Genomic DNA, 24,710 nt, shown 5'->3' on the forward strand with positions numbered 1-24,710 from the left:
TGTAATTACTGTAGGTCACTGGCTGGAGCACATTTTGGGTTGAGGTACACCGCCCATGGATGGTGACATCTGCTTTGTCCTCAGTGGTTGACTAGTTCCTGGAGAATTGACAGCTCACATCATATGTTCATTTGCTAACATACTGCAAACATTAAGGAGCCTCGTAACAACCACTGTTTGGATCATAGACCATCTATAGTTTTATAAAATTGTGCCCCAGAGGCAGCGATCTGGGTGTGATGTTTTCACTTTCATTGATTAAAGGGATTGTCTTACATTAGAAATGGCGGCCTTATGTTTCTCCTCAGAAACTGCACCACTTTTGTATCTTTGTCAGTGTCTGGTATTGTAGCTCGTCCCCATTCATGTGAATGGACCTGAACAGAACTTTTTGTAAAAATCCACAGACTTACAGCTGTCTCCATAAGAAGGGTCCTTGGCCCCATCCGGCCTGCTAAGGAGGCTGTATTACAAAAACGTTCAAGCTCGCTGCATTCTTTCTTTCTCTAATTACCATAAAAGTTGAAAGGGGTATAGCAACAGCGTAGGCTAATCCCATAGATCTCTGTTCTTTTACTGCAAAAATACGGTGGGCAATGGTCATCTCACTAGTATAGAGTTGGGGGTCCGCATTCTAAGGAAAGGTGCTGCCCCAGTGGATCTATTTAAAGGGGTTATCTAACATAAGGTGACTTTAATACTTACCTGCCAGACAGTAATGGACATTCTTAGTAAAGATTCAAGCTTGTCTTGGAGCTAAATGGCTGTGTTGTGAGTCCACCCTAACGCTATTTCCTGTTGGAGTTCCCTCCCTCCAACTACAAGTCCCAGGATCCCTTGTTTGTAAGTGTGTGGTCCCATTTCTTCCTCCCAGTCACCGCACCCATTGCAGCACAGCTGAGCTCCCTTCTATGCGTGCAGAGAAGATGGGAATAATTCATTAGAGGGGTTTTCCCAAGGTTGAAAGTTATCCATAATCCACAAGAATTGAGGTCAGATCTCCTTCAAGCCAATTGAGCGTCATCACGCATGGTTTTAAAGGAGTACTCAGGTGGAAAACTTTATTATTTTTTATTTTTTTATTTAATCAACTGGTGCCAGAAAGTTCAACAGATTTGTAAATTACTTCTATTTAAAAATCTTAATCCTTCCAGTACTTATTAGCTGCTGAAAACTACAGAGGAAATTCTTTTCTTTTTGGAACACAGAGCTCTCTGCTGACATCATGACCACAGTGCTCTCTGCTGACACCTCTGTCCATTTTAGGAACTGTCCAGAGCAGCATATGTTTTCTATGGGGATTTTCTTCTATTCTGGACAGTTCTTAAAATGGACAGAGGTGTCAGCAGAGAGCACTGTGGTCATGATGTCAGCAGAGAGCTCTAAAAAGAAGTGTTCTAAAAAGAAAAGAATTTCCTCTGTAGTATTCAGCAGCTAATAAGTACTGGAAGGATTAAGATTTTTTTAATAGAAGTAATTTACAAATCTGTTTAACTTTCTGGCACCAGTTGATTATAAAAAAAAAAATAAAAAAAGTTTTCCACCGGAGTACCCCTTTAATCTCTATTCACTGTCACTATGGGACTTCTGAACATAGCTGGGCTCAGAGCTTGCCAACATTCAGAACTCTCACAGCGTATGATAGGAGTGGTGGCTGAGCATGGCCGGTGTGAGGTGGTTTTTTGCGCCCCCGTAGATCCATGCGTCCGCTCCTCCCCCAGCTCTCCGAAGATTTCCGAAGCTAGAACTGGGGGAGGGCAGAGCAAGGGGAGGTAGGAGGTTCACGCCCCCTCCCTCATCGGGACCTGCCGTGGAGATTTACGTCCTCAGGGAGGGGAGATGAGAGAGGGGACCTGCCGTGGAGATCTATGTCCTCAGGGAGGGGGGCGTGCCGTAGAGATCTGCGTCCAGCCGAGCTCAGGGAGGGGAGATGAGGGAGGGGGCGTGAACCTCCTACCTCCCCTTGCTCTGCCCTCCCCCAGTTCTAGCTTCGGAAATCTTCGGAGAGCTGGGGGAGGAGCGGACGCATGGATCTACAGGGGCGCAAAAAACCACCTCACACCGGCACCACTTCTTCTACTCAGGGACTTTTCCTCTCTGTTCTCATGATTCTTGTATCACTTTAAACTGTCATGTGTTCATGTTCTGAAAATGTGCCTAAAATAGTTTCCTGTTAAATACTGCACGGTGGTGTAGGGTACCGTACTTAAAAAGTTTTCTCAAATAAATTTTTTTACTTTTTGTTACTATAGCAAAATATCACTGTAACCACTGATGCAAGACATTATGCATAGTCTAAAGCTGACCTTATGTTACCATATGTGCATATAGGATGTCATAAATTTTCATTCACTTGAAATCAGTCAGCGCATACAAGAGCTGCCGTATACCGTAATACTTAACCGGAAAAAGAACCACATCATTGCCCCATATAAACCCAGCCTAAGGGTTCATTCTCTACCCAAACAGGCTGGCATGAAAGCGAGAAGGAAGCTGGTTATATCAGGAGGGATTTCCGGCCTCTGACTATTGGTCAGTATTCCACCACTGATTGACTCCCAACGTTTTCTTAGCTTGACGTCTGTGCGAAAGATAAAGACCTTCTCACAGGACTTCTCTCAGATACCATCTTTGCACAAGCATATACATGTAATATATAGGGTGATAAGACACAATCTATGTCCCCTTACTGTTACAGCACAAGTCATTTTCGGTGCGATTAAATCTCACTAAGGAAGTCAGTTAAACAAGGGATGGGGCTGTGCAGGGTTTCAAAACTTTTAAGGAAGTGATGTGTCCTCAGATTATAAAGTCATTGCACCCATCGCCGGGTTTTGTAAACTGTGAAGCCATAGCATTAAATATACAGAGATAAAATGCTCATTGGCCTAATTGGGGAAAAAACACGGTGCCCAGGAATAGAGAATAATGCTGCCCGTTGTGTAGCCAAATTGTAAACTTTGAGACATTTTTTTTATTTAGAATTTTCATGCTTTCTATTCTCAACTTGTTTGATTTCTTTTAGATAGCTGCATAATGTTTTTTAGATAGCTTTTTAGGAAAACTTGTAAATAACTAGAATGTTTTGGTTTCAACTTCACAACTTTTTGTAAATTTTTTGCCACATTTATTATTCCTTCCGATGATTTTTTAGACTTATTTTTTTTACTTACTTATGGACATGCTTTATGTTTCAGTCCCTTAGCAAAAATGCATCTGCTAAGTAGTTAATGTTAGATGATTATGAACTAAACCGGTTACGGTCCAAAAATGAGCCGACCGGAGTCCCTAGCTGACTCCATCCGGCTCATTCAAATTAATGGCTTGCGGTATGGGTTTGGCAGGGATATGGCATTAACCAGTTTTCAAATTCTGCCCCTGGATCCGGCTGCCTTACCCTCAAATCATGATGTAAAAGCAACCTAAAAATGTAAGTATAGTAAGAACTGCGGAGCACTCGCCAGGTATGTTCAATCAGAGGATTCTTTATTGTCACTTCGTACAAATGGGATACATGACGAAGCGCTTCGGCGCGTAAACGGTCCATCGCCGTCTTTCATACCCCCGCATCTTTACCATCCTCCCCTGCATGTATCCCATCTGTACGAAGTGACAATAAAGAATCCTCTGATTGGACATACCTGGTGAGTGCTCCGCAGTTCTTACTATACTTACATCGATTGCTATTCTCACTTTGCGTTTCAGCACCGAATAGGTTATTAGGATTTGCTTCCAGGGACTGTGTGGATCAGGTGTCCATCTACCCTATCTAGTGCAACATAGGGACGGTGCTGAGACCACTACTCTACTTGTGTGCGCGCGCAACCTAAAAATGGTTCAAGCTCCTTTTTTTGCTGGATACTGCATATAGAATAACTGATACTTTTCTGGACGTACAACAATGAGATGTTGAAGAAGCCTAAGGCTGCATTCACATCACGGTTAGACACTACGGCTGCCAAATCTCATTCATGTGAAGGAGCCGACTAGAGTCAGGTCAGATAGTGACTCCGGTCGGCTCATTTTTGCCCTGTATCCGGTTTTGTGACCGGACTTAAAAACGTCTGGTCACAAAACCAGATACGGGGTAAAAATGAGCCGACCGAAGTCACTATCTGACTCTGATCAGCTCATTTAAGTGAATGAGATTTGGTGCCACTCCGGCTAAGATACGGGAGCGCCCGGTTTGGAAATTTCCCAGCCGGACCCGACAATCGTAATGACTAACTGTGATGTGAAGTCAGTCTTAATAAGTTTCTTCCACTCTTCTTCCAGGGCTACCATTGTCCCCCACGGGTCCCTTCTTCCTGGTCTCTCTCAACAAGGACACGTTTGTTCTGCAGCCAATCACTGGCTTTAGTAGGTCACTGCTGTGGCCAATGAGAATGACCAGAAAATACAGACCATCTGGGACCTGGGAAGCATTCAAACAGAAGCAGCAAAGGGTTTCTAAAGTGTTGGTACTACTTTCATGATTTTGCAATGTTTTTTACTATTTAAACTATTTTTAAGCTACCCGACATCCCCTTGGTGCTGGGGCTACACTGCACTGTGATGGGGGGTAGGATTTTAAAGGGGTTATCCAGCATAAGGTGATTTTAGTACATACCTGGCAGATAGTAATGGACATGCTTAGGAAGGATCTGCGCTTGTCTTGGGCTAAATGGCTATGTTGTGAGATTACCATAATACTGTGGCTGGCTTTTTGTAAACTGGTATTTCCTGTTTTCAGTTTTCTTATTTGCCTACAAATCCCATGATACCATTTTCCTCCTTCCCACACATCAGCCACCCCACCCATTGAAACATAAATGAGCTGCAGACCAGTGGTTTTCAATCAGGGTGCCTCCAGCTGTTGCATTACTTGCAGATTGCTCTCTCCACCCATTGAAGCAGACAGGCTCCCTGTCATCAGCTGACTAGTGAGTCAGGTCTCGGCCGCATTGCAACCTGGGAAAAATCTGAGACAACAGTCATTTTGTATGCTGTTAAAAATAAATATTGGGGTAAAAATCACTGAAGAATTGTGAGAAAACGTCACACACAGGTACAGACACTATTATGGACATTTATCAACGGGTTTAGTCAGGTTTTCTTTACTATAATTGTCGCAACTGCGACTACGCAATTTTTCGTGCAACATTTTGACTGGAAAGCGAGAAAAGCAAGTTTTCCAAAAATGAACTACGTAGTAATAATTTTAAAATGGACTATGGGTAGTCTGGTATTTATTAACTGCGACAGCCACAACAGCGCAAAAAAAAGTCGCATCAGGGTTAAAAATTGACTAAATTTACTCCAGCTCAAACATGGAGCAGAAAAAGCCACTACCAAAGTAAAATAGAAAAAATTGCTTAAGTGAAAGAAAATTATCAACGGGCTGAAAGCAGTTGATAAATAAGTCACACATAAGCAAAAAAAATATTGATATATTGACATTGATAAATGTCCCTCTATTATGAACTACACTAACTCTACAGCCCCTGTAGCATAGTCAAATAAATGCCTGATCCTTTTTGTTTTCAGGAGAGAGAAGCTATTGCCAGAGTATTCTCCCCATTAAGTGCCCATACACACTCAACTTATTCACATCACCTATAACAATGGTTATAGGTGAATTTAAAGGGGTACTCCACTGGAAAACATTTTTTTTTTTTTTTTATCAACTGATGACAGGAAGTTAAACAGATTTGTAAATTACTATTAAAACATCTTAATCCTTCCAGTACTTATCAGCTTCTGTACGCCCCACAGGAAGTTCTTTCCTTTTTGAATTTCTTTTCTGTCTGACCACAGTGCTCTCTGCTGACACCTCTGTTCATGTCGGGAATTGTGCGGAGCAGGAGAAAATCCCCATAGCAAACCTCTCCTGCTCTGGACAGTTCCTGACATGGACAGAGGTGTCAGCAGAGAGCACTGTGGTCAGACAGAAAAGAAATTCAAAAAGAAAAGAACTTCCTGTGTAGCATTCAGAAGCTTATAAGTACTAGAAGGATTAAGATTTTTTAATAGAAGTAATTTACAAATCTGTTAAACTTTCTGGCACCAGTTGGTTCAAATTATTATTTTTTTTTCCAGCGAAGTACCCCTTTAAAAAACTGTTAGATTTTTACTAAATTCTGTATCGTGAATGGTTGCTATACCCTAAACTGGGCCCGGCCTCCATCACAAGCTCTTCTTGTTTCTTTCTTGATGGCCCTGCTCAATAAGGAAGTGTGACTGGCGTCTGTAAGTGATTAGTTCCATGAGACTTCCATCTGCGGTGCAGCATATTAGGTTATTATCACCCTTGAACCCCGTCTAAATGTTCTTTAGCAGCTTATAATAATAATACAGGATTCTCATACCGATTAGTCACTCAATCCTGTTGATAATATGGTTTGGATTTGCGGTACGCTTCAGGATCTTGGCACAGGGTCCGCGCATTTGGATATTAATAAAGCATTCCATTGCAGCATCTGGAAACACCTGTTTCCCACCCCAGAGAATCAGCGTTATCTAGAGAACACTAAAGATTGCAGCTAAACCTGTGCAATAACTTACAAAAGCTTTTATATTTTCTTTTATTTAACACGTCATAAATCCAGCTGCCAGGATGTGCACTTACCATTGGTATTCGTGTCTGCTATCAAATCGTAGAATTTCTGATACTTTAATATTGCAGTAGTGGTTCAGATGTTGACTTAAAGGGGTACTCCACTGGCCAGAGTTCAGAACATTTAGTTCCGAACTCTGTGTGCGCGCTGCAGGGGTCAGTCACGCCACGCGCCCTCAATGCAAGTCTGTGGCGTGACTTGTCCGAGCCCCCACAGCGCGTACACAGCGTTCGAACTAAATGTTCAGAACACTGCCCATTGGAGTACCCCTTTAAAGGGGTACTCCGCCCCTAGGATAAGATGTCAGATCGGCGTGGTGCCGCTGCTGGGGAGCCCCGGGAGCCCCGCTGCGGCACTGTGCTATCATTACAGCACAGAGCGAGTTCGACGGGCGATACAGGGGACGGAGCCGCGTGACGTCATGGCTCCACCCCTCGTGACATCACGGCCTGTCCCCTTAATGCAAGTCCATGGCAGGGGGCGTGACGACCACGGCGCCCCCTCCCATAGAGTTGTATTGAAACGGGCGGGCTGTGGTCACGAGGGGTGACAGAAGTTAAATAGATTTGTAAATTACTTCTATTAAAAAATCTTAATCCTTCCAATAGTTATTAGCTGCTGAATACTAAAGAAGAAATTATTTTCTTTTTGGAACACAGTGCTCTCTGCTGACATCTCTGTCCATTTTAGGAACTGTCCAGAGCAGCACATGTTTGCTATGGGGATTTTTTCCTACTCTGGACAGTTCCTGAAATGGACAGAGATGTCACCAGAGAGCACTGTGCTTGTGATGTCAGCAGAGAGTTCTGTGTTACAAAAAGAAAAGAATTTCCTGTGTAGTTTTCAGCAGCTAATAAGTACTGGAGGGATTAAGATTTTTCAATTGAAGCAATTTACAAATCTGTTTAACTTTCTGGTACCAGTTGATTAAAAAAAAGGGGTACTCCGCCTCTAGATATCTCATCCCCTTTCGAAAGGATAGGGGATAAGATGTCGGATCGCGGGGGTCCCGCCGCAGGGGACCCCCGGGATCTCGGCTGCAGCACCCACCTGTTGCGGCTTCCGGCAGCGCTGGAGGCTCTCATCCTAACACCTTACGACCACGGTGATGGAAGATCGTGATGTCACACGGGCGCGGAGTTGTGATGTCATGATCTCGCGTCACCGTGTTTGAGAGCCGAAGCCTCCAGCGTTTCCAGAAGCCACAACAGGTGGGTGCTGCAGCTGTGATCCCGGGGTCCCCAGCAGCGGGACCCCCGCGATCTGACATCTTATCCCGTATCCTTTGTATAGGGGATAAGATGTCTATGGGTGGAGTACCCCTTTAAAGGCCTTGTATATGGGGAAATTATCAGCAGAACATGACGACTATTGCCCCATAGCTGGTGAACAGCTGATCGCTGGGATTATGTGGTCATCACTGGTCGGCTGCACATCTCCATGTGTAAACCGGAAGTGAGGCCGACAGTGACGTCAGTGTAAGGTCACACGGACAATGTAATGAAAGACAAGCGCGTATGTTCAGCTCACCGTGGCTCCTGCTGACACATCTCAGCAGAGAGAGGACCTGCTCCAGACATGATAGCCACAACGAAAGAATGAAGAAGGTCCAGCTAGGTGTGCAGTAAACAGGTAGCTTTATTATACGGCTAGCGGAAAAACAATAGCACTTAGAAAAGGCTACAACCGACGTGTTTCACCCCATGATTAAGGACATCACATGATGTCAGAAATGCGTCGGGTGTAGCCTATCCCAAGTGCCCTTTTGTTATTCTGCAAAAAATATAATAGGGCTACTTGTTTATTGCACATCTATCATTTGTAAAGCCTTGCCCACACATTAAAGGGGTATTCCAGTAAAAAAAAAAAAATTTTTTATATCAACTGGCTCCAGAAAGTGAACAGATTTGTAAATTACTTCTATTAAAAAATCATAATCCTTCCAGTACATATCAGCTGCTGAAGTTGTTGTTCTTTTCTGTCTGACCACAGTGCTCTCTGCTGACACCTCTGTCTGTCTCAGGAACTGTCCAGAGCAGTAGAGGTTTGCTATGGGGATTTGCTCCTACTCTGGACAGTTCCTGAGACTGACAGATGTGTCAGCAGAGAGCACTGTAGTCAGACAGGAAAGAACAACTCAACTTAAGCAGCTGATAAGTACTGGAAGGTTTAAGATTTTTGAATAGAAGTAATTTAAAAATTTATTTAACTTTCTGGAGCCAGTTGATATGAAAAAAAAAAAATTATTTTTTCTACTGAAGTACCCCTGTAAAGGACCCTTAAATGTTAACTCTCATTAAAACTAATTTTTGCTATTGCACTCCTTATGGTAAATAAAAAATATTTGTGATATACATTGTTTTAAAAAAAAAAATAATGAAGTTTTCTATGTTTTATTTGTGCTTAAAAAAGCTCAAGAGCACATTTTCCCCCATCTCATACACAGACTTTGGACCAAAGTCCAAACACAGGAAGTGCAGCCTGGAGTGCTGAGGGGGGTGTGTCCAACCAACAGCATATGGCAGTTAAGTGTGAGAGGAGCTATGATTGGATGAGGCTGGACACACCCCGTCAGCACTCCAGGCTGCACTTCCTGCGTTTGGGCTTCGGTCCAAAGTCTGTGTATGAGATGGGGGGAAATGTGCTCTTGAGCTTTTTTTAAGCAGAAATAAAACATAGAAAACTTCATTTTTTAAAAACAAAATACAGTGGTCCCTCAACATACGATGGTAATCCGTTCCAAATGGACCATCGTTTGTTGAAACCATCGTATGTTGAGGGATCCGTGCAATGTAAAGTATAGGACACTGGTCTACAACCTGTGGACCTCCAGATGTTGCAAAACTACAACACCCAGCGTGCCCGGACAGCCAACGGCTGTCCGGGCATGCTGGGAGTTGTAGTTTTTCAACATCTGGAGGTCTGCAGGATGAAGACCACTGGTATAGGAAGTTATACTCACATGTCCCCACCGCTCCGGACCGTCACCGCTGCCCTGTATGTCGCCTTCCATCGCTGTCGCCGCGTCCCCGGGGTGTCCCCGTCGCTCCGGCAAGGCCTCTGCTTCCCCAGCATCCGCGCTCTCCGTCGCTGCCATCACGTCGCTACGCACGCCGCTCCTATTGGATGATGGGATGGCGTGCGCAGCAACGTGATGACGACAGAGAGCGCCAACGATGCAGAGGATCCCGAAGAGGACGCTCCGGAGCCCCGAGGACAGGTAAGTGATCGTCAGCGGACCACACGGGGCACCGTAAACGGCTATCCGGTGGCAGCTGAAGCAGTCTGCACTGCCGGATAGCCGTTTATGCGATGGCCCCGACATACAAAAGCATCATATGTTGAAATGATCGTATGTCGGGGCCATCGTAGGTCGGGGGGTCACTGTATATTAGAAATATTTTTTATTTACCATAAGGAGTGCAATAGCAAAAGAGTTACCATTTAACTTCCATGCACACTACTGATAATTTGGAGTGGAATTTTTTTTGTAGCAGAGTTCCATTGAGTCTAATGCTGCTCAGTGCACACTATGGATGATCCGTAATGGAACTTCCGACGCGGATCCGCATTCCGCCAAAGGAACACACGTGTTCATACTTTCGGCCGAATCCTCCTGGAAGAGTCCATTAGTTAATGGAACTTTGAATTGCAGAGGTTATTTTCCACTGCAATTTTTCCATTAAATAACCCCAATTCCGGGTGGCGTTCCTACTTTAAGCGTAGGAACAGAAATTGCAGCTATTCTGCTGCAGTAAATGTGATCAGACACTGATCCCCTATCCTGTGGATAGGGAACAAGTGTCTGAAATGTTCAGTTCCCTGGACTACTCCTTTAATGGACCCTCCTCACTGGCACCTTCTAAAAACGTCACTATGGAACAGTGGTCTTCAACCTGCCGACCTCCAGATGTTTCAAAACTACAACTCCCAGCATCCCCGGACAGCCGATAGCTGTCCGGGCATGCTGGGAGTTGTAGTTTTGAAACATCTGGAGGTCCGCAGGTTGAAGACCACTGCTATAGAAGATACTTCAAAGGGGTTATTTGGACTTCAAATGCGACAATGCATACCAGTATTCCGTCTCAAGATTTCTTTGCCACAGTTTAAGCCATAAACGCAAAAGCATTTTTAGGGATGTCGCCATGATGTATAGTATGTTCCTTTTGGTGGAACTAAAAACCTTTTAGATTTTCGCCACTGTTAGAAATGCTGGTGACAGGCACAATGAAAAATGAGGGCAATATGAGGAATTAACTTACCATGGCTATATCGCTGCTTGTACTCTGTCCCTGTATGTCCTCTGGAATGTGCTTATCCCTCATGGACACTCATGCGTGAAACTGGTCACAGGGCATACAGCTTCTTTTTACATGGGACTGATGTGTTCTTAAAACGCATGGAGTGGGGGCCGCCACACCCCCCTCCATATTTCTCTATAGGAGAGCTGTTCGGCTATCTTCGGCTCTCCCATAATGCTATATGAAGGGGTTGTGGTGGCCCCCTCTTTGTGCGGGGGTCGTGACGTGCTGCTCTGGGGGAGAGCCGGGGCTTCATACAGGAAGCGGTTGGACCCCCCGCAATCTAAAACTTATCTTCTATCCTGCTCATAGGGGATTTGTTTTTCACCACAAGACTTCTTTAACCTTTCTAATATACTTCATAATAAAATGTTAGCTCCTTTTTATTGCAATCATGGCTTATAAGAAAGACCACTAGATGTCCCCATACCATCCCAAACATAATCCTGTCCGGCTGCAGCATCATCTTTGTCCCAGCTAAAGTGAGGATGGGACTAGCACTTTTTTGTGCCCACTCCTGTCCTGTCTATCAGACTCCTGTCTGAAAACAGAGAGGAAGGGGTTACAGAGAAGCCTGATGTGAATGGATAAAGAGACCCAGCACAGCAGACTCAGAGAGAAAGTGAATGCATGGTGAGTGAGGGCAGGCTCAGTGATTGCCTCGGACACGCCCCTTCCTGAGCAGTGGATGTCAAAATGAGTGAGGAGCAGATCAGAGGGATTTGTGAGCAAAATACAGAAGCTAGACACATAAAAATGAAAAGCATCTGTATAACCTTGTGAGTAACATCTAGAAACATTATTTTTCTGTGATAGGTACGTATTAAGCTCACGACTGGACATCTACTTTATCGTCAAAGTTTTTTTGGGCTTTGTAGAATGGACATCCATTTTTTGTATGAACACGTTGTATATTTCTTCCTTTTTAAGGGGTAGTCCGCCCCTATCCAAAGGATAGGGGATAAGATGTCTGATTGCAGGGGTCCTGCCGCTGGGAACCCAAGCGATCTCCCTGCTGCACCCGGCATTCGTTTAGAGCGTCGGGTGCAGCCCCGGAGGCTTGTGACGTCATGGTCACACCCTGCTCGTGACGTCACGGCCACGCCCCCTCAATGCAAGTCTATGGGAGGGGCGTGACGCCCCCTCCCATAGACTTGCATTGAGGGGGCATGGCCGTGACGCCACGAGCCTCCGCCCAGCATCGCCAGTCATCCGGTACGGAGTGAAGTTCGCTCCATGCACTGAATGTCTGGGGTGCTGCAGCCGAGATCCTTTGGATAGGGGATAAGATATTTAGGGTCAGATTACCCCTTTAAAGGGGTACTCTGGCACTTAGACATCTTATCCCCTATCCAAAGGATAGGGGATAAGATGCCTGATCGTGGGGGTCCCACTGCTGGGGATCCCCGTGATCTCGCATGCCGCACCCCGTTTATAATCAGTCCCCGGAGCGTGTTCGCTCCGGGTCTGATTACTGTCGATCACGGGGCCGGAGCGTTGTGGTGTCAAAGCTCCGCCCCGTGTGACGTCACGCTCTGCCCCCCTCAATGCAAGCCTATGGGAGGGGGCGTGACACGCTCCGGGGACTGATTATAAACGGGGTGCGGCATGCGAGATCACGGGGATCCCCAGCGGCGTGTCCCCCGCGATTAGGCAACTTATCCCCTATCCTTTGGATAGGGGATAAGATGTCTAAGCGCCGGAGTACCCCTTTAAGTAGAAATCGTAAACTCAGCTTATCCATTTAGGCTAAATTCATACTATGCATGGAGTATAGTTGTTGTATATGCCTGGGAAATCTTGTAGTACATACATTTGCCATAGCTTTACTGGGCGAATGTATTGGCATGGGTTTGCCTGGGATGCCTAAGTCACATTGGTCAACTGTGCATTTCGGTGTAACTGTATACAAAAAGACAACAGCAACCTATGGCAGATGTATGTAACCTTATGAGCATACAATTGTATATGCCTACCATTTAGCGGACCATCTCTGTATTGAATTCAATGTGAATTTAGCCCAAGTAGTGAACTTTAGATTGGTGTTAAAGTCACCTGGAATGAATGTTTTCCCTGTAAATCATTATCAGTGGATGCGCTATATTAGACAGCGGGGATCTGGGCATAGTCATTCAATAATTCATGTGACCTTTATATATCTTAAAGGGCAACTACACGTGCAGCTCAGGTTTGTCACATAGCCAGTCTAGAGCCGGGATCACATTTTATAGTGTTGAGGAGGTATCTTACACAGTAGCTGTTTTAGTATATTTATGTGCCAAATTTCTCCATAAAGTTCAGTAGATCTTCTAATCACAATAGGACTTATGTGGTTATAACAGTACCCGGGTATAGAAGTATGAATTGGCAATTGGAATGACTTAAAGCGTAACTGTCAGACCCCCCCCCCCCCCCCCCCAAAAAAAAAAAAAGTTTTTTTAAATGTTGCTCAGTGGTCCCTCAAGTTACAATATTAATTGGTTCCAGGAAGACCATTGTATGTTGAAACCATCGTATGTTGAGACCATAACTATAGAAATCTGGTAATTGGTTGTCATCCAAAAATAGGAAAAAGTGAGGATCAAACAAAAATAAGTAGATAACTAATACAGATAAAGCAAGTCCTTACATATAAGAGTAATAAAGATCTGCTGCAATCTATAAATCACTGGTCTATGTAGAGGACAGGAGCTTCTTCAGGGTCCTGTAAAGTACACACAGTGTCCTAAAAAATATAAAATGAAGCCTTCCTTACTTGGTGTCCAAAGGAGCAGCTAACCCTGGCACAGGTAAAGAGTAGTCCAGAACTTGTAATACCTCCCTGTACTGTAGGGGGCGCTACCAGACAGCCAGTCAGTGCATGCACTTCAGTAATTCAGGGGGTTTACCAGTGAATGTCCATTCCGATTGGTCGGTTCTTCCAGCCATTGACATGCTTCACAGATCTAGACTGTCCGTAGCATTGTATGTTGAGTCTGGTTTCAAGTTACAATGGTCCAGAAAAAACCATTGTATGTTGAAACTATTGTATGTTGAGGCTATTGTAAGTTGAGGGATCACTGTATACATTTTTTATGTGTCTTCAATCTATATTTCTCTCAGAATTACCTTTATTTTCTTGCCATCATTGCTCAGAGAGGTTGCTGTCCATGCAGAGGCATGGGGCGTGTACCTCTCTTCTCCTCACTGTGATGACTCCTCCCCCTCCCTCACTGTGCTCTGACTCACAGAGGGCCGGGAGCAAGCACAGCAGTTCTGGACCTGCCTGCAGGCCTGTCAATCACTCATCGTGTCAATGAACACTGGACACTGCAGAACTGGTATGTGTCCCAGGAGGCAGGGGGCCCCCTAGTGGCCACTTTTTTGACTCGCTTTTTGAGAATGAAATACTGAAAATGTTCTGATGAAAGCAATTGCAAAACACATTGTTTTTGCATGCTTTATATCATATCAAAATTTATTGTATCTGACAGTGCCCATTTAAAATGAAAACCTTCCTACCAATTGATGTATATAGCTCCTGTGCAGAGCTATGTGTCTCCATAGTTACAGACTACAAACAAGCTCTGTGTAGTCTGATCACTGCCTCTACTTACTTATCTTTCTATCCTACAAACATACATTAAAGGGGTACTCCGGTGGAAACCCTTTTTTTTTTTTTATATATCAACTGGTGCCAGAAAGTTAAACAGATTTGTAAATTACTTCTATTAAAAAATCTTTACCCTTCCAGTACTTTTTAGTTGTATGCTACAGAAGAAATTCTTTTCTTTTCAAATTTCTTTTTTGTCTTGTCCACAGTGCTCTCTGCTGACACCTCTGTCCGTGTCAGGAACTGTCCAGAGCAGCATAGGTTTGCAATGGGGATTTTCTCCTGCTCTTGACAGTTCCTGATATGGGCATCAGATGTCAGCAGAGAGCACTGTGGACAAGACGGAAAAGAAATTCAAAAAGAAAATTATTTCCTCTGTAGCATACAGCAACTAAAAAGTCATGGAAGGATAAAGATTTTTTTTAATAGAAGTAATTTACAAATCTGTTTCTCTTTCAGGCACCAGTTGATTTAAAAAATTTTTTTCCACCGGAGTACCCCTTTAAGTAGAATGAGGACTATAGGATCAGAGCACAGCATAGTATATCTTGATCTTTTTTTTACTGTGTGTGACTGTCTATCGTGCAGATAGTGTCTGGAGATGGATCTGATCATTGTAGAATCACATGCATGGAAATGAGGAGGGTATAAAAAGATAAGGTTTTTTTCTCAGAGCGCTACTGTATCTCGATGGGAGTCAAATGAATCAGAGATTAAGCCAGCACTTACGGAGGACTAACTTTTATTGATAAAAGAAGTCAAAAGTAAAACAGGACAACGCGTTTCGGTGTACACTCGCGCCTTCCTCAGGTCCACAAATACGATTTTGTGTAGTCCTGGCCGGGATTCCTGCGGGCAGACAGCTTTCGGGAACACGGAAAAAGGGGTGAGAGCAGCAGACTGTTGTAATCCCATCCTTGCATACCCTTGACCACACAATAGAGGCCCTACTGACCTCTTTGTACATCAACTCAAGGTCAGTGCGTCACCTTGGGTGTTGGTGGTGGGTATTTGCACCATTCACTTTCCATCCAAGAAATACTACACTCGGGAGCGCCCCGTTGTTTTTTCTTCTCCTTTTTTCCTTCATAACAAATGCATGGAAATGGTTCCATGACTATAGCTGGCCATATGTATGTGATCTGTCGACTGAACACTCATTCGGCTGACAGTTGTTACTCCCTGTCAGAAATGCTTTTCTCTGCCAACCTTTCAAGCGTTCTGAACGGGTCAAATCCACCAATTTTGGTGGCAGTAGACAAGTGTTCTGCTGCCAGAACAATAGGATCAGACAATTGAAATTCAAAATGCCTGATCCTTCTCTCCCCTGACATGAAGGGGAGACCCTCATACACATTAGACCAGTGTTTCCTAAGGGTATGTACACTGTGTAGTAAAATGTGCGGAATGACCGCCCGGAAAACACAAAAGTTCCGGCGAGCGCTAGGACCACTTGGAAATGCGCCGTCTCATAGACTGCAATGCATTTCTGAGCGAAATCCACAGAAAGAATAGACACGTCTATTCTCTCTGCGGAAGCCAGAATCTGGATTTCCGCAGAAAATTCCACCGTGTGCACAGTGCGGCAGAATCCCATTGAGACACTGCCACATGGATATTCCAACATACCCTTACCAGGGTGCCTCCAGCTGTTGCAAAACTACAACTCCCAGCATGCCCGGACAGCCAAAGGCTGTCTGGGCATGCTGGGAGTTGTAGTTTTGCAACAGCTGGGGGCACTCGGATTAGGAAACAGTTGTCCATTCTGACCAAAATTGGTGGATTTGGTCCATACATGTCTAGTGTTGTATAGGGGCCTTATGACATTTGTGTGATTTATTATATATAATTATACTGTATAATACTTTCTCATGCACCAGGGTTTTCGTTTGTGATTTTAGAATTTTTTTAAATTGAAATAAATAAATCAAAATAAAGTTACTGTTACCAAACATTTGAATAACATTTTGTGATTTTTGAGATCTAGTCAGTCTCTCCACCCAGCGGATCCTATATTTAGCATTGTTTTCCCTCTTTCTGTCCATTTCATGAGAAGAATGTTCATCCTCCGAGATTCCCATAACCCCCTAACACACGTATATTTACTACAACTCTTCTCCGTTCCCACAATGGAGTCATGAACTGGACTAAACCACTGAGGTTTGATATTACGGTTACAATTAATTCTGTGTTCTAGATAGATCAATAGATATACGGTAGCTGGATCCAGATGTATTGGGACAGTAACACAAGTCTCATCATTTTGCCTCTGTGTATTGCCACAAATTTCTTCTACCCATGTACAGTAGAATCTCCCAATAGGGGACACTCACGGGGAAAAATAAAAGTGTCCGCTATTGACAGACGTCCCTTGGGGGAAAAAAAGCTCAAAAATCTTTCTAAATAACCGAATACTGTTCTGTACTCACTCCAGAGTGTAATCACCTATAAAACATGATAATAAGCAATATTACAGTAGAATGTCCCAGTGACTTTTAATCACCCCCTAATCCCTCCCCCGTATCATTTCATCCCCCCTTTATACCCTGTGCCACCTTATTCCCCCATGCCTTGTGCCTAATTGACCCCCCCCCCCCCGAGCCATATCATTTTTATCCCCCAGTGCCATTTCATTCCCCCTTTATTACCCTCTGTGTACATTCATCAACCCCCTCTTTATAAGGTGGCACAGGGGGATAAAGGGGGAATGAAATGGCACTGGGGGGGGGGGGAGGTAATTTGGCACAGGGGAAATAAAGTGGCACAGGGGGATCAGTGAAGGAAGGGGTGAATGATGGGGCCGCCGGGCGTACAGGAGCAGGAGACCACTGTTTAAACAACGGTCTTCTGCTTCTGTGCTGGGGCTTCTGCAGGGGGTGCATCGGGGGCCTGGGCCCCTTACTGGGGTATTGGCTGTACCCCCTGACAGTGGCCCTGTGTATAAGGTAGGGCCGGTACATAAGCCTGGTCGTCCCCTAATGAGAGTGTTTTGTCCCCTATTGGGAGTGTTTTGTCCCCTTTTGGGTGTGTCTTCATCCGCTATTGGGAATGTCCCCTATTCAGAGGGTGCAAATACATTAAAGGGGTACTACTGTGCTGACAACTTATCCCCTATCTAAAGGATAGAGGAAAAGTTGCCTTATCGCGTGGGGTCCCGCCGCTGGGGACCCCCGCGATCTCGCACGCAGCACCCCGCTCTCATCAGGCCCCGGAGCGAACATCCGATCCGGGTCTGATGACTGCCGATCACGGGGCCGGAGTATCGTGACGTCATGGCTCCGCCCCGTGTGATGTCACACTCCGCCCCCTCAATGTAAGTCTATGGCAGGTCGCGAGACTGCTGTCTCGCCCCTGCCATAGACTTGCATTGAGGGGGCGGAGCGTGACCTCACATGGGGGTGGAGCTGTGATGTCACGATCACCAGCCCCATCATCAGACCTGGAGCGGATGTTCGCTCCGGGGCCTGATGAGAGCGGGGTGCTGCGTGCGAGATCGCGGGGGGACCCCACGCGATCAGTCAAGTTATCCCCTATCCTTTAGATAGGAGATAAGTTGTCAGCACGGTAGTACCCCTTTAAGTCTTCTGGGACTCTGCCGGGGAATTAAAAACTGTCCGCTATTGGGAGGTGTCTACTAAGGGAGATTTTACTGTACTAGGTGAGGGTAATAAAAACAGAAAAACAACGAACCTAAATGGAAACACTAGTGTATCAACGTAATCCCTTCAAAACCAGGCCAATTTGGGTTTTTGCACATTTGTTTTTCCCTCCTCACCTTTTTTTATAGCCTTAACTAGTTTTTTTTTTTTTTTTCATCTACACACCCATATGAGGGCTTGTTTTTTGTGGAGCCAATTGTACTTTGTACTGACTTCCGTAAAGGATAAGTCTCATGCATAAAAACGTACCCCCTATCCGAAGGAGGAGAGGGCGTGGCGGCTACAGCCCAGGGGCTCCGTACAGGAGATTGCGGGGGGCCTCAGCGCTCGTACCCCTCACAATCTAAAACGTACCCCCTATCCTTCGGATAGGGGATACGTTTTTATGCATAAGACTTATCCTTTAAAGGGGTATTCCAGGCCAAAACTTTTTTTTATATATCAACTGGCTCCGGAAAGTTAAACAGATTTGTAAATTACTTCTATTACAAAAAACTTAATCCTTCCAATAGTTATTAGCTTCTGAAGTTGAGTTGTTGTTTTCTGTCTAACTGCTCTCTGATGACTCACGTCCCTGGAGCTGTGCAGTTCCTATGGGGATATTCTCCCATCATGCACAGCTCCCGGGACGTGACATCATCATTGAGCAGTTAGACAGAAAACTTCTGAAGCTAATAACTATTGGAAGGATTAAGATTTTTTAATAGAAATAATTTACAAATCTGTTTAACTTTCCGGAGCCAGTTGATATATAGAAAAAAAGGTTTTGCCAGGAATGCCCCTTCAAGTTTTCCATAACATACGTTCTATGCCGTTCACCGTGTGGTCAGCTGACATGTTGCCTTGATTCATTAGTTCGGTACAAATACAACTATATATTTTTTATTTTTCCATATATGGGACTGTATGAGTGCAAATTTTTTTTTTTGCGTTTTTGCGCCATGATATGTAGTTTTTATCGGTACCTTTTTTTTAATTCAATTTTTTGATCGTTTTGACATATACTGAAAACTGTAGCACCTGACCTAATTGATTTCAGTGGCGCAGCAGTCTGCACCTTTGAGTGGTTGTGTAGTTCTTTCAGTCTGACCATAGTGCTCTCTGCTGACACCTCTGTCCATGTTAACTGTCCAGAGCAAGAGTAAATACGAATAGTGAACCTCTCCTGCTCTAGACAGTTGAACTACACAACTTCCTCTGTGGTATACAACAGCTGATAAGTACTGGAAGGATTAAGATTTTTAAATAGAAGTAATTTGCAAATCTGTTTAACTTTCTGGCACCTGTTGAAATGAAATTTTGTTTTATTCTTCCAGGGTACCGCTTAAAGAGGGGTACTCCACTGGAAAATTTAAATTTTTTATGAACTGGTGCCAGAAAGTTAAACAGATTTGTAAATGACTTTTATTTAAAAATCTTAATCCTTCCAGTACTTATCAACTGCTATATGTTCCAGAGGAAGTTCCTTTTTTGGGGGGAAATTTCCTATCTGTCTGACCACAGTGCTCTCTGCTGACATCTCTGTCCATTTTAGGAACTGTCCAGAGTCCAGCAAATCCCCATAGCAAACTTATCCTGCTCCGGACAGTTCCTAAAATGGACAGAGGTGTCAGCACAGAGCACTGTGGTCAGATAGAAAGGAAATTCCAAAAAAAAAAGAACTTCCTCTGGAACATACAGCAGTTGATAAGTACTGGAAGGATTAAGAATTTTTAAATAGAAGTAATTTACAAATCTGTTTAACTTTCTGGTACCAGTTGATTTAAAAACTGTTTTCCAGGGGATTACCCATTTTAAAGGGGTTATCCAGCATAAGGTGATTTTAGTACGTACCTGGCAGACAGTAACAGACATGCTTAGGAAGGATCTGCGCTTGTCTTGATCTAAATGGCTATGTTGTGAGATTTCCATAACACTGTGGCTAGCTTTCTGTGAACTTGTATTTCCTGTTTTCAGTTTTCTTGTTTGCCTACAAATCCCATGATACTATTTTCCTCCTTCCCACACATCAGCTACCCCACCCATTGAAACATAAATGAGCTGCAGACCTGTGGTTTTTAATCAGGGTGCCTACAGCTGTTGCAGATTGATCCCTCCACCCATTGACGCAGACAGGCTCCCTGTCATCAGCTGACTAGTGAGTCAGGTCTCGACCGCATTGCAAGCTGGGAAAAATCCGAGACAGCAGTAATTTTGTATGCTGTTAAAAATAAATATTGGGGTGAAAATCACAGAAGAATTGTAAGAAAACCGTCGCACACAGGTACAGACACTATATTATGAACTACACTAACTTTACAGCCCCTGTAGCATAGTCAAATAAAAAAATCATGGAATACCCCTTTAAGGTATCTTATGTTCAGTTTTTAAAACTATAGCAAAGAATGGATCAGAAATTGAGGACAAGTTTTTTTTCTCCTTTTGGCTTTAAAAAAAAAGGCATAAAAATAACCTGAATGTGTTAACACCCACTTTAGAGGATCTCTATATGAAAGTGATTCTGTATAATAGAAGAAGGTATCCAGCACCGGAGAACAGATAAAATTCTTTGCTTTATTGAGGCATCTGCATAACGTACATACACTGGAGCGTAGTTGCCTACGCGTTTCGGGCTCTGGGGCCCTTAATCATGGCATCCCATGGGATGCCATGATTAAGGACCCCAGAGCCCGAAACGCGTAGGCGACTACACTCCAGTGTATGTACGTTATGCAGATGCCTCAATAAAGCAAAGAATTTTATCTGTTCTCCGGTGCTGGATACCTTCTTCTATTGCTATTTCCAGTGTGGAGGGGAACGCCACCCCTCCCAGTCCAAGCACGGCGGCAGATACAGAGATTGGAGCGGAGCTATCAAGCATTAGTGAGTATGATCCTGTATAATATTGTGTAATATACAGAAATAGTTTACGCCTCTGCCTCCTCTTTGTATAGAAGCCGAGCTGCAGCCTGTTCCTGAAAATACACATTCTGGGTGGGGAGATCTCTTCGGTTTGGCCGAATGAATTGTGCTCATTTTTCAGGTTTGACAGGAAAAGGTTCATGTGCAAATGACATTATTGATAGTCGCTTTCTAAAATAAGTGACCCCCATAGAAAAGCAAACAGTCTTTATTTTATTGTTTTGTCATTTCAACAGCCAAGTGCATGAGATAAAGGAAAAGGCGCATATCTGGGGCCAGCACAATGGACAGGAAAGAGGAAGTCAATTACAAATCTGGAGCTCTAGATTATCAGCCGCAGCCTTTCAAGCGAGCGTGTCCGTTACCAGCCGGCGTTACAGGGGCCCCCCTCATGAACAATGACTCCCCTCATATAGATCATGCAGAGCATTGACCCCCAGCTATAGGAAGCAATGTTAACAGGCAAACTATGCTCTAGCCCTTCCTGCTCCCACAAACAGGATGCTATTAGCCAGAAAGAAAACACGGTGAAAATGCACATTTAGGGAAACCCAGCCAGGAGATTCAAAGCTTACGCTGCGTAAAGAAAACAGTCCTTTCTGTGCGGGACAGACACCAGCGAGCCTGTTTATTATTCTTACACTACTATCCATATTTTCTCATTATGTAGCTTTTATTACAGTTTATCGGAATCCGCGCCTCCGAATGGGAGAGTCATTTCCTGGATTGCGCGTAAATGGCAGAGTGGTGAAAGGGGGTTGTGTGATGGAAGAAGAAAAAGGAGCAAATGCAGGAAAGATGAAAAGTAAAGCAAGAAAATAAAACAAAAATAAATAAATATATATATATATATATATATATATATATATATATATATATATATATAATGTTCAAAAAAGAAACTTGCAACAGCACTCTAGGTCAAAAAATGGAGGCTCTTAGCGCACTTTTTGATCAAAATGTGTCCCCCCATCCACCACGCGGAGGTGGCCTCATATCGGATGGGACCCTAACATGATAACTCACCTCTACTGTGCATATAGCCTCTGACTGTATGACATGTTGGTTCAGCCATTGACTGAACCACCTCCAGTGTGTGTATATATATATATATATATATATGTGTGTACCCCCTACCGATCCGGCGCATGTGCCCTGGTGACTCTTTCTTGGTTTACAGACCTCCAGCAATGTCGTGCGGTACTTACAGAAGGCCGTAAATAAACACTATTTGGCATCCACTAGAGCAGTGTGGGCCTACAGACAGCCCAGACAGCCTTTGGTAGTTTTGCAACAGCTGGAGGCTCCCTGGTTGGGAAACACTACATTAGATTGTCTGTTTGCTACATGCAGGCATTTTGTACTGCCATACACAATAAGGCCTGCAGTGCCACTTACAGGTCATTCCAGATACTGCATGGCGTTACAGACTTTTTGTTAGTCTGTGCGCTTCAGTAGTGTGATATATCCGTGCTGTGGAGTGGTCTTCCATGCTCAGTCTCAGTCTAGCTCAGTGTTTCCCTACCAGGGTGCCTCCAGCTGTTGCAAAACTACAACTCCCAGCATGCCCGGACAGCCTTTGGCTGTCCGGGCATACTGGGGGTTGTAGTTTTGCAACAGCTGGACGCACACTGGTTGGGAAACACTGCAGGCTTGTCAGTATAAAAAAAAAAAAAAAAAAAAAAGAGGATGTCTAAGGGTATGTTCACACTAAGGAATCTTGGCACTAGAACGGACCGCAAAAACGTTGATGTGAAACTAGCCTTTGGGCTCCTTCACGGGACTGTCGTGTGCCGGTGAATGGAACTCCATCGGCTAGTCCATTAGAAGGACAGGGGATGAGTGGAGTAAAAAGATACTGCATGTCCTTTTTTTTTTTTTTATTTCCCCGCTCAACTCCAATAAAATACTGGATCCCCAATAGACCCCATTTAAAGGGGTATTCCAGGCAAAAACATTTTATCCCCTATCCAAAAAATAGGGGATAAGATGTCTGATCATTGGGGGGCCCGCCGCTGGGACCCCCCGCTATCTCCCTTCAGCATCCACATTCTATGCGGGAGCTGTGTCTCCAGTTTTCGGGACTGGGGACATGACGTAATGCCATGCCCCCTCCATTCATGTCTATGGGAGGGGGCGTGGTGTGACGTCACGTCCCCAGTCCCGGAAACCCGCATAGTGTCCCAGCGGCGGACCCCCCGTGATCAGACATCTTATCCCCTATCCTTTAGATAGGGGATAAAAGGTTTTTGCCCAGAATACCCCTTTAAGTCAATGGAATCCATCAGGACTAGAGATGAGCGAATTTACAGTAAATTCGATTCGTGACGAACTTCTCGGCTCAGCAGTTGATGACTTATCCTGCATAAAGTAGTTCAGCTCTCCGGTGCTCTGGAAAGAGTCTCCTAGGACTGTATCCACCTTTTCCAGCCCACCGGAGCACCTGAAAGCTGAACTAATTTATGCAGGATAAATCATCAACTGCTGAGCCGAGAAGTTCGTGACGAATCGAATTTACTGTAAATTCGCTCATCTCTAATCAGGACCCGGCAGTGTCAGTTGTGCTCCGACCTGTTCTGGGTCCAATAGGCCAAAAAAAAAAAATGTATAAATTGCAGAACAGACTCAGAATGGGTCAAAGCACAACGGCAGAGTGAAATAAGCCTAACCTGCAATAATGGCGCACACCATATTGATGGCTTTTATGGCTTCTCGGTGGAGTGTTTTATGGCCCGGTGTAATGTGGCCCTGACGGCATTGTTCTGGGGTGACTAATTTTCCAGCAAAGCTGCAGCCGCTTCTTGTGTCTCCTACTGGCCGGGTAATGTCTGCTCTGCCGTTACATATTAACAATGGGGATCGCTGGAGAAACTGCTGCTCAATGACAGGAAGCACCTGGTATAATGTAAGGAGAAGCAGGGCTGGAGTTAATAGCACATCTGCAGAAACCTCAAGTAACCGGCCGAAATAATAGAAATAGGCTTTATTCTCCGCTATCAGCGGATGTTACAATGTAGTCATGTCTGGGAGACAACGTCACGTGGAATATTACCGTACTTGAGCTTCTTAGTTCTCTCTGTTTCAGGGAAAGCTGGGTGACAGCGTATACGTGGCTGCACCGACTGGCACCACATTCGAAGAATAGAACATAATGCAGTTTCATGGACTTTTTCTTTTATTCCATGTTTTGTTCCATGTTCTATTAAATGGGCACTGTCAGATATAAAAACTTTTTATATGTTGTACATCTTGGCAAAACAATGGTTTCTCTAATATACTTCTTCAAAAAATGTTCACATTTTATTAAAGAAAACTGCCTTTGAAAATCCCACCACTAGGGGTCCCCATACCTCCTGGGACACTGATGAGTCCCACGGCAGCATGAGCGTGTCCAAGGGTCACGGACACGAGATGGCTGATTGACAAGGCTGCAGGAGGAACACAGCCTGCAGCAACACTGCTGTAACAGAGTTTTACCAAACATGTGCCTCCAGCTGTTGCAAAACTACAACTCCAAGCATGCCTGGACAGTCAAAGGATGTCTGGGCATGCTGGGAGTTGTAGTTGTGCAAAAGCTGTAGGCACACAGCTGAAGGCAATACTGCTGCAAAAAAGAGTTATCCAAACACTGTACCCCCAACTATTCCAAAAATACAAGTCC

The 24,710-nt window shown here is 44.4% G+C and overlaps 1 protein-coding gene across 5 annotated transcripts in view; it reads left to right on the plus strand.

The window, feature by feature from the left end:
• EXOC6 (exocyst complex component 6) overlaps positions 1-24,710 on the plus strand; it is a 303,616-nt gene that overhangs the window by 37,307 nt on the left and 241,599 nt on the right. The gene's annotated exons all lie outside the window — the stretch shown is intronic.

This window comes from Hyla sarda, chromosome 7 (assembly GCF_029499605.1).
Source record: "Hyla sarda isolate aHylSar1 chromosome 7, aHylSar1.hap1, whole genome shotgun sequence".
NCBI lineage: Eukaryota > Metazoa > Chordata > Amphibia > Anura > Hylidae > Hyla > Hyla sarda.